General features: G+C 36.1%; 1 protein-coding gene across 15 annotated transcripts in view; it reads left to right on the forward strand.

Moving 5' to 3' along the window:
- The window catches only part of LOC133850473 (neural-cadherin), a 202,105-nt gene that overhangs the window by 34,417 nt on the left and 148,761 nt on the right, over positions 1 to 18,927 (forward strand). For 12 of the 15 annotated variants that reach the window (XM_062286576.1, XM_062286579.1, XM_062286580.1 and 9 more), the window contains exon 1: positions 12,131 to 12,762. The exons of 2 other annotated variants lie outside the window; for them this stretch is intronic. The gene's annotated coding sequence lies outside the window, so the exon portion shown is untranslated. Of the gene's footprint in view, positions 1 to 12,129; positions 12,763 to 18,927 lie in introns of those variants that run through there. One more of the 15 variants, XM_062286591.1, reaches the window with a different exon arrangement.

Here is an 18,927-nt window from a genome sequence, read left to right on the forward strand (position 1 = left end):
GAGTTCGCTTTTTTCTCCTCTTTCGATTTTTTTGGCTGTGCAGAGTAAAGTGCAGAGATGAAATAGTGCAAGATGTGAAAAAACATGGGTTTTAAAAGCACATCGAATTGATGTTTGTACCTATGGCAAGCTGGCAGCTTGAGCTTAAGACTCTCTTGGCATGGAGATACAGCTGGTTTACCAAATATAGGCAGTGCTTGTAAGCTGCTGTTTATTGGGTTTTATTTCTCTACTTTGTTGTACACAACTGCAAAATGAGCTCAAGGTTGCGCTAGTCATTTCTTTTATTAGACAGCAGTAGTTAGTTTTATATTAAATGGATAAGCATAGTGTAAAGAATTCATACAATTTGAAATTAGATAAATTATATATATGTTTTCGCTTTCAATTTCTTTTATCTGCCCTTGACTTAGTTTCCTAATTTTTGGTTTTTAATTAATGAAAAGAATTTATGTAACTTGACGCTCAGTTATTCGCATCTTATAGTTCTTTAAAACTTTGCTAAACTCTTGTCTTTTTTTTCTTCTGAACCGTAAGGATAACGTTGATGAAAATTATGTGATTTATGATTTTAATTTATGGAAAGCTTGTATATAATTTGAAATGAGATAAGTATTTATAGTTCTTCAAACCAATATACAGATCACTATAATTATAGTTGCTAAAATATCTATTCTGATTAAACAGATCTTATATTAGTATTTGAAATCAAATAATACTAAAATGAAATACAATTCCAGAAGTTAAGCTCAGCATTATGGAAGTGGTTTTAAATTAAATTAATTCTTAATTTCTAGATCTTCAAACAGTTTTTTGAACTCTTTACAATTTGATAATAGAATATAAAAATACTAAAATGTGAATTTAAATGAAGTGTTTATTTCAAACAGCTAAAATCTCGATTCTCAATGTTGGTTAATATTAGGTTGGCCAAAAAGTCTTGCGGTATTTTTATTGAATTTTCAATTGTTCATAAAATTGGTTAGAATAATGCGATTTAAGTCCAATATGCGCCGTTTTGTTCGATGACGAGTTCCCAACGAGATGCCAACTTCATAATGGCCCTCTTATAGAAGCTCGCTTTTCTATTGGCAAAAAACTCGGAGAGCCAATTTTCACAGGACTCTCTTGTGGCCAATTGACGAATTGACTACCAAGGTCGTTCGCCATGGACAGAAATAGGTGGTAATCACTTGGTGCGAGATCCGGACTATACGGTGGATGCAATAGAACCTCCCATCCGAACTCCCGGAGCTTCTGGCGCGTCACCAAAGATGTGTGTGGCCTGGTGTTGTCCTGATGGAAGACAATTCAGCCTCTGTTGACCAAAGATGGCCTCTTCTGCTTGAGTGCTGCATTCAAGCGGTCCAGTTGTTGGCAGTACAGGTCCGAATTGAGCGTTTGGCCATAGGAGAGCAGCTCATAGTGGATGATTCCCTGCCAATCCCACCAAACACACAGAAGAACCTTCCTGGCCGTCAATCCAAGCTTGGCCACCGTCTGGGCAGCTTCACCGCTTTTCGACCACGACCGTTTGCGCTTCACGTTATCGTAAGTGATCCACTTTTCATCGCCAGTCACCATCCGCTTCAAAAACGGGTCGATTTTGTTGCGATTCAGAAGCGATTCGCATGCATCCATACGGCCAAAAATGTTTTTTTGCGTCAAGTCGTGTGGCACCCATACATCTAGCTTTTTTTTTAATCCAAGCTTCTTCAAATGGTTTAAAACGGTTTGATGACTCATGCCAAGCTCTTGGCCGATGCTACGGGTGCTACTATGCCGATCTCTTTCGATCAATTCGGCGATTTTATCGCAATTTTCGACGACAGGCCTTCCGGACCGTGGCGCATCTTCGACCACCTCCGCACCAGAACGAAAACGTTGAAACCATCGTTGTGCGGTGGAAATGGAAACTGTATCGGGTCCATAAACTGCACAAATTTTATTGGCAGCATGAGTTGCATTTTTTGCCTTTATCGTAGTAGTACTGTAAAATATGCCGTATTTTCTTTTTATTTTGCTCCATGTTTGTGACGCTATAACTCACGAACGACTCAAGACAAACAACAATAAATCAAACACGTGTTAGCGCGGGAAAAGAGCTTTCCAAAAAGGTATCGCATGAACCGATTCGATAAATAGAACTAGAACTACGCGCTTGCAAAGACACCTATCGGAAATACCGCAAGACTTTTTTGGCCAACCTAATATAATATAAACTCGTTATTATTTGTCGGCTTAAATAATTAAGTTATTGAATTTCAAATTAAATTCAATTTTAACTTTCTATGACAATAGTAACTAATGGAGATTCTTTCACTGCTTTTCTGTTACTTCCATGAACAATAGAGATACTTACTGCGCCAACAATTATTAGTTCATTATTTAATCTGCAAATAAAAAGTATGCAGCGCATTAGTGCGTTATGCTCCCCACTTTAGCTAAACTTTGCCACATCGCTTTGCTCTATGATTCTCTCCCTTCTACATCAGCGTTGGGTAAACTTTTGTGGCATCAACTAAAATACACACACATTGTAAGCAGTCAAGATGTTGCACAAATGAAAATCAATTTTTGTAAGTTTAGTGTATTTTTACTGGGGATGAAGTTGCACAATACGATTTTGACTAGCAAATCCTTGACTGTGTATGTGTGTGTGTGTCTATGAGTGTGAATTTGTGTGTGCGAGTATGTGTGTGTGTGTGTGTTACAATAATAAACGTATAGCAAAAAACTTTATCGCTGGGCAAAAATCTATTAAGAAAGTTTTGCCAGAGCGCAGCAGTTTTACTTGGTTTTTGTTTCATCGCCACAAAAGTCGAAGATGCTGCAAAAAGTTGCAGTTGCCTTTATGAGTTAGTTGTTGTTCTTATTCTTGTCTCTTGCTGGCAACTTGCCTATAGTTAAGTGTTAGCGATAGGCTATTGAAACTAAGCCGCAAAACTCTGAACACCAAAAACCAAAACCCCCAAAAAACATGAAACATGCAACAACACAATGGAAATGGTAATGGTAATGGAAATGGAAATGGAAGGATTTTCCTTACCTTTGCCGCAAAATTATTTCACTTTACAAAGTCGAGAGTACATTTTTGTTGTCTTCTATATGTATGTATGTATATATGTATTGTGCGTTGACATCATTTTCGAAAGGCAGCTGAACGAAGCAACAACTAAACTAACGGAGGCAGCTTTGGAGAAAATGTCAGGAAAATTGTTTCGACTCTAGCCGCGAGGCATTCACCAATTGAGTTTTAATTAAGAAAGTTATGAAATGCCAGAAAGCATTTTGCAGTTATAATTTAATTTCAAATACGGCTACAAAGCCACAAACTTAACAAACACTTTTCCACCTCCTCCTCCTTCGCTTTCTGTCTCTTAACATTTCTGCTTGACTGGCAGCCGAAGAGGCAACTTTACACTTGTGTCTCAGCTTTCAGTTGAAAAAGGCAGAAGCAACCATCAATGCCAGACATATCAATTGTCATTATTTGTTAGCATCACAATTTCGAACTGAAACAAATACGCTTTACCATTGAGAGTGTGTTTATTGGCGCCTCAAAGTCTATTCCAATTTATCTATATACTTTGGGTTTACTCTAACTGAAAATTATTTTTTACCGAAGATTTATGTAAGTTTAAAATTATTTGATTGTCAATTTCCGTTTCCAAATAAAATACACAACATCGATTTAGTTTTAAATATATATAATCGTTATAACACCGACTAAAAAAGACAAAGAGAGAGTTAAGATCAAGTGTGACCAAACATCAATGTAATGGATATTTGAAATCAAATATGGTCACCTTTTTTTTATGCTAATTATGATGTATATAAGATGGGCACACTTAAAATAGAATTAAAGCAATCAATTATGCTGAACTTTTAGGGAAAAAACATAATTTAGGTTATAGTTTGTTGATTAAACATTTTCTTCAAGAAATTTAGTACGATCTAAAATAAAATAAGGGTGATCTCAGTTCTTTATTAATTTCTATTTCAACAGATTGCAAATAAGCAGAGTTGGTATAAAAATGTACACAGACTATAAGCAGAGTATCAAAATGTCGATAACCTGTCTTACCTTGTGATTTCACTTACAAACTTGAAACTGCCTTGGCAAAAATTGCTTTTATTGCTTAATGCACAAGAAGTGCGAAAGAAGCGAAGCAAAGTTTGCTCTATTGCATTACTTTTATTGCCATATCTTTAAAGCTTTGAAGTTTTTCCGGTGGAAAACTATTCCATTGGAGCATGTAAACTGTTCGGTAGTCGTCGGCAAGTTAACCAGACTTGAATGTACGAATAAAAATGTAATGAATGAAATGTGTATTTAATACGCGAATTAATAGTAAATTGAGCTAGAAACAATTGCGATGGCCAATGAAAGCGTTCAATTGAATGTTGAAACAGCACTTGGCATAAATAAAACAATAAATAAATAACAAAATGCGCCACTTGAGCAACCCAAAATGGTGCTGAGAAGCCAGGACTTTGAAGTTGAAACCGGGAATGTCAACGGATCTCCTGGCAAGAGAGTTGAATTGTCCGACACGTACGTGACTCGACTCGAGTGTGAAACCACAGAGAGCACTGCGATGGACCAAGGACCCACGCTTGTTTGTTTGCTGTAGGGATGCTCGATGCTGTTAACTCCTGCCCCCACCCCCCTCGAAAGATGTCAGTGCTGAGCATGTCGTCCTTACACGCACTGGCGTCAGGTCAGAACCGCTTCGCTGCCAGGAGCCAGAAGCATGTGTCTAGCTGGTAACAGGCCAGGTCTCAGACATGACTGCTTCTCTGTTTCTGTTTCTGTTTACTAGCAAATGGAACACGCCGTCTCTTTCTCTCCTTTGCTCGCAGCTGTCTTACTTCTGAAATGAAGATAAATGTTTTAATGTAAAGTTGAAATGCCGGCAGTACAGAACGGAAATATAGCAACAGCTAAAACAACAACGAGAAATGAGTGACATGAGCTTGCATAGTTTCAGAGAGAGAAAGTTTTTGTAATGCCATTTTGCTATTTTATGTATGAGAGATATGCATACGATAAGCCCAGCTTAAGTAGCAGGATAATATAATTTAACCAGCTGGCATTATTGCGACTTAATGTCACGTGTCTTTTGGCTAAGTTTGTTAAATGAAGGGCTCAAAGAATTGTCGCAGTATATAGAACATTTTGTCAGTCAAATGAAATAACAAAAGAAAATCGTTTTATTAAAGTGAAGATAATACAATAATGTTAACTAACTTGTATGCTGGATGCTTGCTTAGAATTCCTTAAATATAGCGAAAAGTTCTCCAAGAAAGAGTAACGATGTTAGCTAACTTGCTAGAAACTTGCTTTAAGATATAGAGAACATGCATTTAAATTTATTATAACTAAAAATCAACAATTGTGGCAATATGAAAAACATTTTTGTGCTAACTTAATATTGAACGAAAAACATTTTATTAAATTGCAGATAATAGAATTACTAACTAAATTGTATGCTAGAAACTTGCTTAGAATTCCTTTAATATAGAGAAAAGTTATTTCAATTTATTTTTACTCAAAAGTAAACAACTGTCGCAATTTTTAAAATATTTTATGGTCAAAGATTGAAAGGAGAGGAGAAGTAAAACTAAAGAATTGTCGCAAATTTAAAAACATTTTCTGGGCTAACAAAATAACAAATGAAAAAAGTTATTATATATTGCAGATAATATAATTATTTAAATAAAAATAGTAAACTAGAAATTTGCTAAAAGTTCACAAGAAAAAGTAAACAATTTTCGATGTTTCTAAAACATTTTGTGTGATTATTGAAAAACATAATAAATACGAAATGATATTAAACTCTTTTAGAGTTGCATAAAGTTCTTTTTAGTTGTTATGTATTTTTTTTTGAAATTTAATAACAATCAAGTTGAACTTTGTTTTAAGTAAATTTCTAGGAAATTCCACACATGCATGCTAGAAACTTTTTTATATAAAATATTAGTGTTGATGCTTAGTGTTTTTATTCCGACTTTGATATAAATAAAACTTGTGCAACGTCATGTTAGCTTCAACAAAAGATGAAATGTTCTCTCTCATCCGATTCCAAGTATTTAGTTTATATTTTTAGGGCATCTCTTCGGCTAGCACTTAACATTTAAATTGTGGGTCAATGTATTTGCATATACATATCTGGTAATGTTTGCCTAAAAGCAAAAATCCAATATTAAAGTTTTATGCTTACAAGCAAGTGTTTTTTATTGTTTTGTTATGTTTTCCTCCAGCTCCCCACAATATTTGGGCATTAAATTTTCATGCCCAATCGCCAGAGTCTAGTTTGGTTTGCCTCTCTTCTTTTATTTTGTTGTTGGTAGAATGGCAGCACAAGAAAGATATAGATTTTCCATGTAACATACATATTTCACATTTAGTATTCATAGCGCGTTTTTGCTATATTTTTATTAGAAAATGCAACCAACCATTCACAACAGCCACAACAACAACAAAGCAACAAGAAAGAAAACAAACAACAATTGTTTATTTACTTTAGCGCGAATTGAGATTTTTCTCCTGATTTTTGTCCATCAATTTTTCGCTTGTTTCTTTTTGGGTTACTTTTGCTTCAGCTATGGAAATGATTTCGGCATAATTTGTCTCATTAAAATTCCATAAAAGGCGCCGAACAAGTTAACGTTTAATTGCTTTTTTAGCACTTCATTCTCCATTCTCGAATCGATAAGAAATTTGATTGCGGTGTCCAAACAACACCTCAAGGAGCGCAGACATCTCTTCTCTTCTCTTCTCTTCTCTGCTGTTGTGTTTTATAATTAAAAATTGTGTCAGGCCTGTGATATCCTGCTGATCTGTTGATCCCCTATCTTAAGGGGCATTTTGCTTGCTTTCCTGCTTTTCTCTTCTTCCGCACACATTGCACGCACATGTTTGTTGGCCTGAGAATGGGGAGTGAGTTTTCGTTCTCTCTCTCTTTGTGGCTGAAAATTTTAAAACAATGGCTATAGCATATGGGCGTCTGCCCTCATAAAAGGTTCAAATTCATTGGATTTAATAAATAAGTTGACCTTTCAGGGAGAGTCTTTGGATCTTTATTGGTTTTTGGCTGACATTCACGCACGCGCATTCCATATATTTTTTATTATTTTGACTTTATCTGAACATGCTTATCCATCACTTAATGCAACTGCTGTCCCAGCTGCCCCCGTTGTCATCGTAAAACGAAATACTCTCAACCCTCGGTGCACAATGTGGGAACATGCCTGGGTCGTTGATTCGTTTGATTATGATGACATTATTGGATGAGCCCATTTGAGAGAGCGAGCTCATGAACCAGCATCATTTTGCGGTTGTGGATTGTGGCTACGACTTTGACTTTGACTGTGGCTTTGGCTTGAGCTGCGCCTCTGGCTGTGGCATCTGATGTGATGTGATGTGATGTGATGTGATGTGATGAGGCAGCCCCTTGATCGCATAATTATAGAGCAGGGAAGAGAATAAGAGAAAGAGGGAGAGAGGGGCGTGTGTAGGTAGCACAACATTTGACTTTACTTCCCTTTCTCTGTCTTGCAACTCGCACAACATCTGTTGTAGTAGCTCTGCCTCTGGCGTGGCGTCTGCCACATTTTGATGCGCCGCTTCTTTGTCTTTGAATTGTATATAAGTATCATATAATACCCTATTATACAAATAATGAACATGCGATCAAAACATTCCAATATTGTTTATTGATCTATTATTTTGATTACATTTGTGTCACAATTCTTTTATTTACATTACGTTTTTGTATCTCATTTGTTGTAACGTATTTTCTAGTCTTCTTCTTCTTTTGTTTCTTTTGTCAAAATATGCAAACAATGTTTCATTCATCTTATTAATTCTGTAAGCAATCATAATTAGTATTTGTTCTTTATCAATTTGAGGGTATTTAGCAGTCTTGTACTGCTTAATGTGTAATTTTTGTTCCTTGTCTTAATGCTTTTATTTTTTTTAGTGCATTATGTTGTTCTCATAAGTTCTTTTAATGCGCTTCATTTGTCGCTTTATTGTGACAGTTTCATTTGTCGGCAGTTCATTAGTCATCGAATTTGTCACAGGACACGGACCCATCCCAGAACACAGCTGTTGATAGGGATAGTGGACGTATCGATGAATTGTCACTAATTTATATGCACATATTGACACCTTATGTTACCTTTTGAGCGGAGTCATTGAGAAGGCGAAGGCGAAGGCGTGGGAAGGCCGCTCAAAGATAATCCTATTGTTTTAGGGTAGTTTAGGCTTGGGAATATAAAGAACAGTAAAGAAAATAAAATGTACAAAATATATATTAGAAATTTGATAAAAAAAAGTGTGTTGTATATTGTTTAAAGAAACTAATTTTCTTTTATTATTGACAATAACAAACATACTGTTGAAGAAAGATAATGTAAACTTCATAAAAGTTATTTAAGTAAAACTTTTGTCTTGCAAATAGTGACGCCATAGGCTCCTTATTTCTTTTGCTCGATGGTATTTTTTAAATATAGTACTATATCGTTATACCAAATATTACATATGGTATATTTTAGTATATTTCGGTATATTAATTTGGAATAGAATATGATTTTATTGTATCTCAGAGTCAAGTCCACTGGATTGTAGCGTTCATATTTGTATTTAAATAAAGTTGAGTAATATTATTAATATAAAATTTTTAGTGACATTTCTAATAAAAGATAATTCAACTGCAAAGTTGTGACAGAATTTTTGCAAATTTCGAATATTATTAATATAATATTTTAAGTGACATTTTTAATCAAAGATAATTCAACTGCAAAGTTGTTACTGAATTTTTGCAAATTTCGAATATGAAAGTATAATAATATTTACGCTTATTATATAAAATTTATTCAAACGAATTCAATTCAAACTTCTGACAGCATTTATGAAATTCTACGTAACATAATATAATCATTAATATAAAGTGCTCGATTTAATGCAACTTTATTAATGTGAAATTCTAATTTAACTTGCAAAGTTGTGACAGAATTTTTGCATTTGGCGCACATATTTTATTCATTAATCCCACTCACATATCTCACCTACAAACACACATACGAGTATATCGAATTCATTCAGTCATTCACTCACGTTACATCAAAAACTTTTACGAATGCGAAATTGAAACATTTTCCCAGCGACGAGTCAAGTCAACTTCACAGAATTTATTGCTAAATATTTGATGAAACTGCGCTTTTGGTTTCACTTTTTCACCAAAACGATTTTAGACTAATTACGGCTCACAAATTTCTGACTGAGTTTCCGTAGAGTAAGTCAGACTTTGCGTTTACCTGTCGCTTGCCGCAAACTTTTAGCCAGCTCAGCTGTCATTATGGCGCCCCCTGCGACCCCCTTCTGCTACTCCTTAGAAGCTTTGCCACATTTACGCGTCGCTGTGTTGCAACACAGCATTTTAATGCCAACACTTTGGGTTAATTAATTGCGTTTCTTTTCAAATTTCAAATTAAAACAGCCTTAACCCGAAACGCGTAGTCTAAATCGACTCGTTGCTCTTCCTCTTCTCTTCTCCACCTCTCTTTCTCTCTCTATTCCTACTGCCCTTCTTCTTGCCAAAAACTTACGCATAGCTGACGCTTAATTACAGACGCTTGTGGAGTAAATTCTCCCTACCAAGCTCCCTTCTCCCCTCTTTCTCTCTCTCTACAGAGCGTAAACGTATTTGCTGTTGCATGTTCCATTTGCCAAAACGTTCCACGCTCGCTCCTTGCCAGCCGCAAACACAAAGTTCCACTCAGAATTCCGTTTGCTGGCGTCGCGTGCGGTGCGCGTCTGCATTTTTTTGTTGCTTCCTTCGTCTGATTGGAATATTTGTGCGACGGTAACGGGACTTCTGTCTGTGTGTATGTGTATGTGTAGTGCCTGTAAACAACGCAGACTCCACAACATCTGCGATGCCGTGTGTGTGAGTGTGTGTGTTGTGCATTTCCCACTTGGCGTGTTCCCATTTCGCTGCCTGCACTTTTTTCGCCCATTTTTTTTTTTGTTGTCATCGTTTCTTGGGTTAACTTTGTTCTTGTATTAATGTGTTGAGTGTGGGTGTATGTGTGTTTACTTCATCATATGGCGCGCATTTTGCTTCCTCTTCTTACTCTGTCTCTCCCTCTCTCTCTCTCCCTTTCCCTCTCTTTCGTTGCCAACTTCCTGACTCGTCCTTTTTGCCATCGCGTTGATTTCATGCTAAATTTACCAACTTTATGTGAACGTTTATTGTGTGCATAACTGTCGCTGCCGGGATCTGAACGTGTGTGTGTGTATGTGTGTGTGTGTGTGCGTGTGTGTGGGTGACAACCTTAAATAACTGCACATAACTGTAACTGTGTATAATATTGCGGCGAATTATAATTTTTAGCTGCGTTGCGCGTTTCTTTTTTCTCCCTCACTCCCTCTCTCTCTTTCGCTCTTGTGCTGTGCAGTCGAATGCAAATTTCATTTTATGCTTTTGCATTCATGCAAATCACAATTTACGAGCTTGACTTCGACTGCGCTTTTGCGTGACGTGTTCCCCAAATCTCCCCTAACTGCCCCTTTACCCCCACCCCTCTTGCCACTGATGTGGGTGTGGTTTAACATGTGGGTGAAAACCGCTAAAAACTTCTCGGAAGTGTCGAAACATAAATTAGAAACAAATAACAAATGGGAATAGTCGGTTTGCTCTGGAAACCAAATTTTTGGAAATTTATTAATGAAATACTTCACTATTTTATATGCTAAACTAATTAAAATTTATTACGATTTTCTATGTGTAAATAAATTGCACATTGAATATTAAAATCAAATAATTTAGTATTGATGAGCAGTTTTGAAAATGTATTTAAATTATTTATTAAACTCAATAAATTTATTTAAATATTTATAGTTTTTAAAATGTATTTTTCTAATTTTTGAACCCTAAAAAAATATTATTTATTCCTTCTATTCTTATGACATTAATTATTATATTAAATTTTGTAATAATATATCTATATATTGTTTATAAAACTTTTTTGAGTAGTTTTGAAAATGTATTTAGATTATTTAAATAAATTTATTTTTTTATTTATAGTTTTGAAAACGTATTTTTATAATTTTTGAACCCAATAAATTATTTAAATTAAATTATTTATTGTATTTATTATATTATATTTATAAATGATTTATTCCTTTTATTATTATGATATTAGTTATTATATAATTTATATAATTTTTTGGTTTTTAATTTTATATTATTATTTTTTTATAATTTTATTATTTTTTCTTTTTTCTTTATATAATTGTATTTTTTATTTATTTTCTTTCTTATTTCATTTCTCAGTTATTTTTTGTACTAAATTGTATCCAATTCTTTAAAATAACATAAGGTAATCTTTTCCCAAGAACGTGTTAAGATGATTATGGTTTTATGCCTGCCAAATCTTTGGCAATTCCAATCAGCATTAGTATTGTGACCTGGCCAAAAGTCGTCTAACTGCCTTACAAAGTTATCAAATGCAACTGGGCAACAAATTTTAATAGAACCCACTACCGAAAATGAAAAAAGAAAAAGAAAGAAAGTTAAGAAACCACTACAACAAATAGAATAAATAAAAAACAGACAAAACTGTAACGAGAGTCTGGCGGAAACTCATGAAAATACAGGATATTACACAAATACTGATAAACAGCCAGCACATCTGAAACGTGAAGAGGTGAAGAGGGAGAATAAGGAGAGAATGGTAGAGGCTGAATTTGGGTGGAACTAGAACTAGAAGTATAGGAAGTCAGGAAGTTTCAATTGCGGTTGGCATGAGATCCAACTGTGAATAACAGCAGGATGTGTGCGTCTCTAAGGATTGTCCAAGAACTCGCAAACAGATGATGCGACTCTCACTCTCTTTGGCACTCGCTCTCGCTCTCTCTCTCTCTCTATCTCCACTCTCTACTCTCCACTTGGCATATTCCAATTGCAGAAAGAGACTCCGCTCTCTCTCTCTCTCTCACTCTCGCTGCACATGTTTTGGTGGTGGGAAATCGCTGTTTTGTGGCCTAGGCGAGTGAGTTGGATTTTCAGTTTTTCATCGGCTCTGAGGACTTTTCCAGACTGCTGCACGCTCATTGTGTCGATTGAGTTGCTCGTGACAGGACAACGCTGCCGGATAAATCTCGTCTCGTCTCGACTCGTGACTGTGTGTGTGTGCGTATGTCTGTTTGTGTGGCAAAGTTTTAGCAAAGCAAAGCGACCGTCGCGCACCGACTGAATGCAAAGGATATATAGAGACACACACCGCCGCTCGCTTCCCGCTGTCGGCGCCCCTCACAAATTTTACGTTGTACATAGAGGCGCTAAGCGTGTTTGTGTGTGTGAGTGTGTGTGCGTGTGTCGCGTCGCGTGCTGAATGCATGCAAGTGTTTGCGTGTGTATGTGTGTGCGTGCAAAATGGGCACAGTGAAAAATTATTAAACAAAATAATGCCAATCGAAAAAATGCCCGTAAAATTCTTTTCGAAAAAAGAGTAAAAATTTGTCAACAAAAAAATAATACAACCAAATTATTATACATAGGGAAAAGAAGAAGAAGAAGCAGCAGCGCTGAATAAGTGTCGTGAAAATTGTGAAAACTAAACAAAAACCGCTTAGAAGAAGCGAAAAGGCGAAAAAGTCGCAAAGCAAAAGAAAAACTCGCATGAAAATCAATAATTTGGATTAGTAGCTGTTGTTTGATATTTCGGCAAAGAGGATTCAAAACAAAAGTAAGCACAAAACGTACAAACAAGCAAAAAATAAAATGTGTATAAATAATTGAGTAATATATTTAGTCATGAAATGTTTCCCTGACATTTTATGGCAATATTTACAAATTGCGACGAGAGCGCAAAATCTAGTTTAAAAATCTATTAAAAATGCTGCTGTAAGCTGTGGCTATAAATTAGCAGCGCTTAGACCAATTAATTGTATATAATTTTAATTAATTATTGGCGTACCTGTAGAAAGCGTGCAAAAAATGCTAAAGAACCCAATTGCTATTTATCTGATTTTACTCGATGCGAATGTGTGTGAGCGCATTTGTGTGTGTGTGTGTGTTTGAGGTTAACACACCTTAGACATGTACATACACGTCGCACACACACACACACATATGCAGCAAGTCTTTTGTATATTGTGGAGAGCATGGAGCGGCGCTCTGGCAGCCCCAAAAAAGCGAAGCTCTGAGCTCTGCTCCTGTGCGTATGCAGCACTTTTTTTTTGCTCCCGCTCACATTTCTGTTGCTGCTGCTGCTGCTGCATGAAAAATCGATCGATGTCGCCTGCCCCTTCCCCGGCCCACTCACGTCTAGCGCTCCTCCCCCCGAGCCAACTTTGCCGTCACTCACTGAAAGCGGCGCGCCGCTTATCAGCAGTCGAAAAATACTCCTTCGTAGTAGTATTCATACTATGTGCACAGGAATTGGCAGCACTGTCTGCAAAATTTCTACAACTACTACGAACAGAGAGATAGAGAGAGAGAGAGAGCAAGAGTGAGAGAGTGGATGTCTGAGCTTCTGCTGTGGGGTGTTTTTTTGCGCAGTTGGCGCTGCCAACTCTGAGAAAACTTTACAGAATTTAGACACTGCGCTCTCTCTCTCTGACCTGCTGCCTCTCTCTGTCTGTTTGCTTTCTCTTTTCTTGACACTCTCTCAAATTTTTGCTGCCATGTGCTGCACTTGTTCTTGGCACTTTGCTTTTGCTGAGTCTTTCTTGCCGGTTCTCTGTTGTTTGCTTTTATCAATATTCTGCAGTTTTAGCGATGGACAAATAACTAAATAAAGTGAGAGAAGTATATAGGAAACTATCTATATATTTTATTTACTATATTTACTTTTAATAATGCATAACTTGTTTAAAAGGAATTTTTCTTTGAGAAACATAAAATACCCCAAACTATGGGAAACAATAATTGCCATATTTTAATAAACACAATATGATTATACAACACTTTACTTTTAAAAAGTTGCCACTAAATTATTGTTATTTTGTCGTTATCTGAGCGCATAAATCGATGCGAAAATTGTTTTGTCAAAAGAGTTTCTCGAAACAAATTTGTTTGGTCTGATTGAAAAACATAAAAAACTAATAACTATAATTTGACAGGCAATAATATGGCAACAATAACATCACCAGCAACAACAACTATAATCTAGCAATTTGCCAGCAATAATGTAATCAGTAAATTGCGTCTACACTTTGAGCCCAAAACCAAAAAAAAAAAAAAAAATACGTCCAAGAACGTAGCAAAAGACAAAAAAGACGCCTCAAAGCGTTACGAAGATGTTTTACAAAACAACAAAAAAAAGGAAGAAAAAGAAAAAAACAAAATAATATATACATAAATCTACGTGCCAGTCAGAAAATAATAAAGCCTCGTCTGGGCCGCAGACAGAGCAAAGTATGAGCAAAGTGTGGCACATGGCACAGTGGGGCAAGACATGCTGAAAATGTAAGAGTAACCTGTTGGTTCAATTAGCATTTATATTTTAATTCATAAAAGACAAAATTTCAAGCAATTTAGTAAATTAAATATATTATATTATATTATAATTATGAAATTTATATTCTGTAATAGTAATAGAAAGACTTCAGTACACTATTATATTTATACTTGACAAAAAAATTTTTAAAATCAAGATTTTGATTTTCGACTATATTATAGGATAACAAATATATTTACTATATTAAAAACATTATAGAAATTTTGATGACTTACAGAATTTTTTAAGCTAAAAGTTTGTAATGAACTTATTTTTTTAGAATTGGTTTCTAAAGTATACTTATTTCAAGAACATTATTTTTAAATACAATGTTCTTAGTTTTAAAAGTTGGTCTTTTTTCTCAAAGTAGTTCTACAAAATTTATAGATTTAGAAAAAAGTTTCTTTACAGTTTTCTTAACCCTAATTGAGTTTTATTTGTAAGATATTTTTGTGCGTTAAAAGTCTTGCAATGTATACATTTTTCTGGGCTTGTCTCAATTTCTCCGTTAACGATTTTCGCACATTGTTTGTGAGTCCTTGCCACACTGTGGCGCGTTTTGGTCCATTGACAGCCATTGGCAGCATCGGGCTGATGTTATCGCCTTGGACCAAAACGCCGCTGACTTTCAACGGTGGGAACTTCTGGGGCAGACGAGACAACCCAAACTGCTTGCCACCTCAAAGCTTTGATACTCTTCTATCTTCTCTCTTCTCTCTCTTCTCCTTCTTCATGCTTTGCTGTTGTTGTTATTCTTCTTGGCCAAGTCAATATAATTGACTTATCTGCAGCCAATGCTTTTCGGTCTGCACCATGACGCCAAGTTGTCGGTCGTTGTTCATATTGTTGCTGTTGTTGTTGTTGGCTCATGAAGAGGGCTCTTCTGCGGTTTGCAGCTCACATAATAAAGCTCGATGGCCTCGTATTTGACTTATTGCGGTCGCGACTCGCCAACAACAACAGCAACAAGAAAAAAGATTCATTGATCGACGCGAGAACTGAAAAACACGTGAAATATTGGGTCATAACTATTGATTGGGTTTGAGTTGAGGCCTGCCTCTGCGGTCAAATTGAAAGCAAAAAACTTCAACATACAAAAAAAATAAAATAAAAGACTGAAAAAGGTTGTATGCAAAATACGCGCAGGGAGATTGCCAACTTCCTTTAGACTCCGTTTTTTTTGTTGCTGTACATAATAATTTCCATTCACGCCGCAATATGCAGTTAATTTTTTCTGCAGCAAATTGTCTATAACAAATTCAGTTATTTATCTTCTCTCTTTGTAGGGCAATTTTCCGCTTAAGCGACAAGTCAAGCCATGAAGAAGAGAACCCAAGCAAATGCAATTTGTTTGAACCTTAACCCAAGCTGTGATCTGTGTCTCTGCCACTTTCTTGTTCTACGCACGTTCTGAGCATTCGTTGTGCTGGAATTGATGAAGCATAATTTAATTTTGCCTATTGTTTACATGGCAAAATACCCCAAGCTTAGCTTTGTTTTCTATGCTGACCTCACAACGGATTGCGCAATGCACGTAACAAATTTGCATGGGCTTTATTTCAGCTATTTATTTGTGATGAAATTAAGCGAAAAGACAAAAAAGCATAATTAACGTAAATTGCTGATTATAAATCATTAAATGATGTAATGAAATAAGTAGATTTAATTCACCAAAATATTAAAAATATCAGCGTGAAGTGGAAGATGAAAGAACTGAGTTCACTTGAAATCATAGACTCACTTTTATATTTTTCCTCTTTCTGCTCATTAATCTTTAAGTAGAACCTTGGGCAAATAATTCGATTTCATCATTAAACTTCATTTTCTCAACATTTTTCGCATTTCGAATATTGTTTTTATTGTTTAAGTGATACGCACACTCAAAGAGTTTCATATTCCCAATAAATTTTTACAATATTTGCATGCACATCGTTTCTGAAATTGTAATTTTACGATGCTTCAGTACGGTTTCGGTATGCCTTTGGATATTCCATGGGCGTGGGCTTTCCATATTTAATGGCAATAAATCTTGCAGTTGCTGTTGTTGTGCTCAGGTCCAGTTTTTCTTTCTCCATGTGCGATTCCTTCTTGTTGACTGCCGCCCGCCTTCCTTGTGGTTGCTTTGAGATGGGCAAATGCAAAAGGAGAAACAAATATACAAGTATAAAATGAAATCTTTATGAATGAAATTTCTGCTTAATGCATTCGTCTCGACCGCGTTCGCTGTCCACACATGCGGTTCACACATGTTGTCAGTTCTCAGTCTCCCGAGATGCTGGGTAAAAAATATATATATATTCATCCATATGTATGTACGATCGGCATCTTGAGTATGTTTGAGTGCAGTTCGTATTTGCCATGTTGGGATTCTTTTGCCTGGCATTTCACATTTCAAGAATGCAATAACATTCTGTTTGCCTTCTCGTTTTTTTTTCCCCACTTTAATTGAGTTTTCGGCTTGATTTCTTAGCTCTCAACATGTGATATTTCTAATGGAATTTCATATAAAAATTTTGCAGTTTGCCATTTGTCAACTTCCGCTTTTTCGGGCTGCACTCTCGAGGTCTCGCACATTAAGTTGAAGCCCCAATTTGCATTGCTCTCCTCTCGTTTTTTTTTTTCTTTTTTTTGTGGTGCATTCCGTTGCTAATTGAGGACAATTAAAATTTATTAGCTGGCAACAGCAATTAAATGCAAGACCCGCACGCAATTTATGCTCGCTGCGAGCGAAGAAGATTTTTTTTTAAATTTTTCAAACAAAAAACCCATCAAACTCATGTTGATGAGCGAAACTGAGTTTGAATATATGCGCTATAAAATTGTGGAACACATTTTGTGGTCGATTATGTTATAATTATTGTGCACTTTATGATGTTATGCGTTTCTAAATATGAACACAAATTCTTGCTTGAAATTATTATTTAATTGTCACTTTATACGAATTTACATCGAGCTAATGCTGATTAGTTTTGTTTCTATTTAAGCAATTTTAATTAAATAATGAATGGACACATTTTTGGGAGTGGAAACGAATTCATATAGATTACTAAAAATTACTCTTTTTAGATAAATTCTTATTTGCGATTTAATTGGGTATACAAAATGTTGAATATTCACCAATTCTGGGGTTTAATATTGACATTTATTTCCTACGCAAATTCAGCTTGATATCTGTGCAAATATTAAGATCTTTTTCGCTGAAATTTTGGTAGACTGACATTGTATTGACATTGATTTATTTAGGCCTTAAAATGGAATCAATTTCGCAAAATATTCATATTGTAATTTGTCTTCCCCTGAAAACAAAGAGAATACAGAGACTTGCGTCCAGCCGTTTGTCCACTTGACAATCAATCAAGCTGAAGTGGAGACAGCGGGCAACGCTCACAAGTGGCAGGCAGCGGGATATTAGCAGCTAATCTGCATATTGCCACCAGTTCTTAGTTTATTTTTCGTTTTCCTTTCTTTTTTTTTTTGCGCCAAAGTGGCACTTGCAACAAATTGCCCATGCTGGCTGGCGACACCAGCTGCGGCAAATGAAGCTGCGGGCTTGCTTAAGTTTATTCGAGTTGCAAGTAGCAAGTGGCAAGTGACAAAGAAACAAAGACACAGAGAGAAAGACCGGAAAAAAAGCAAAAGATATTATAACTGCGCCAAAAACAAGAAGGAAAGAAAGAAGGAAAGTACTGAACGATAGTACAAGGAACTTGCAACTTGACGCACTGCAGCAGCAACAAAATGAAAATCGATGAAAATTGCAACCCCAAGCGAAAAATCAAAGTTAGGCAAACGGCAAACGGCAGAAAGACTCGGTGCCGGGTGATTGCCCTCTTTGCCGGCTCTGCGGTTGTATTAGAGGATATCCCGCCTGTTATATGTACATACATATATACTATATGTTCACACATACAAATAACTATGTGTGTGTAGCATCCTTTTGGCAGGACACAAACACACTCGCAATTCACATGCGATATTTATGTGCGCTCGCGCGTCACATCCTTTTTATTGTGCTAGCAAAAGGAAGAAGGGTGGCTGAAGCTGCAGCAGACAGCAGAGGGAACAGAGTACAGAGAAAGAGAGAGAGAGCAGAGGGTGGCGACGACAAATAGCAACCTGAGTGCGGCAATACTTGTGACAAATCTGTTCTGGAAAAAATTATATATATATATTTATGAGTGTGTACGACACAGACACAGACACAAACACAGACACAGACACGGACATACGTGGCGCTATAAAAATGTAAAATTCATTCAGAGCAGCCGCAGATAAATAGAAAATAAGAAAACGTACAAGACGGAGGCAAAAGAACTGACAGCAACAGCGTGACTGCGCATAAATACGTGGGCCAAAGAACAAAGCACCAAGGATCGAAGGGAGGTGATGAAGAAACTCACAACACATATG

Source organism: Drosophila sulfurigaster, chromosome 2L (assembly GCF_023558435.1).
Source record: "Drosophila sulfurigaster albostrigata strain 15112-1811.04 chromosome 2L, ASM2355843v2, whole genome shotgun sequence".
NCBI classification, from domain to species: Eukaryota; Metazoa; Arthropoda; class Insecta; order Diptera; family Drosophilidae; genus Drosophila; species Drosophila sulfurigaster.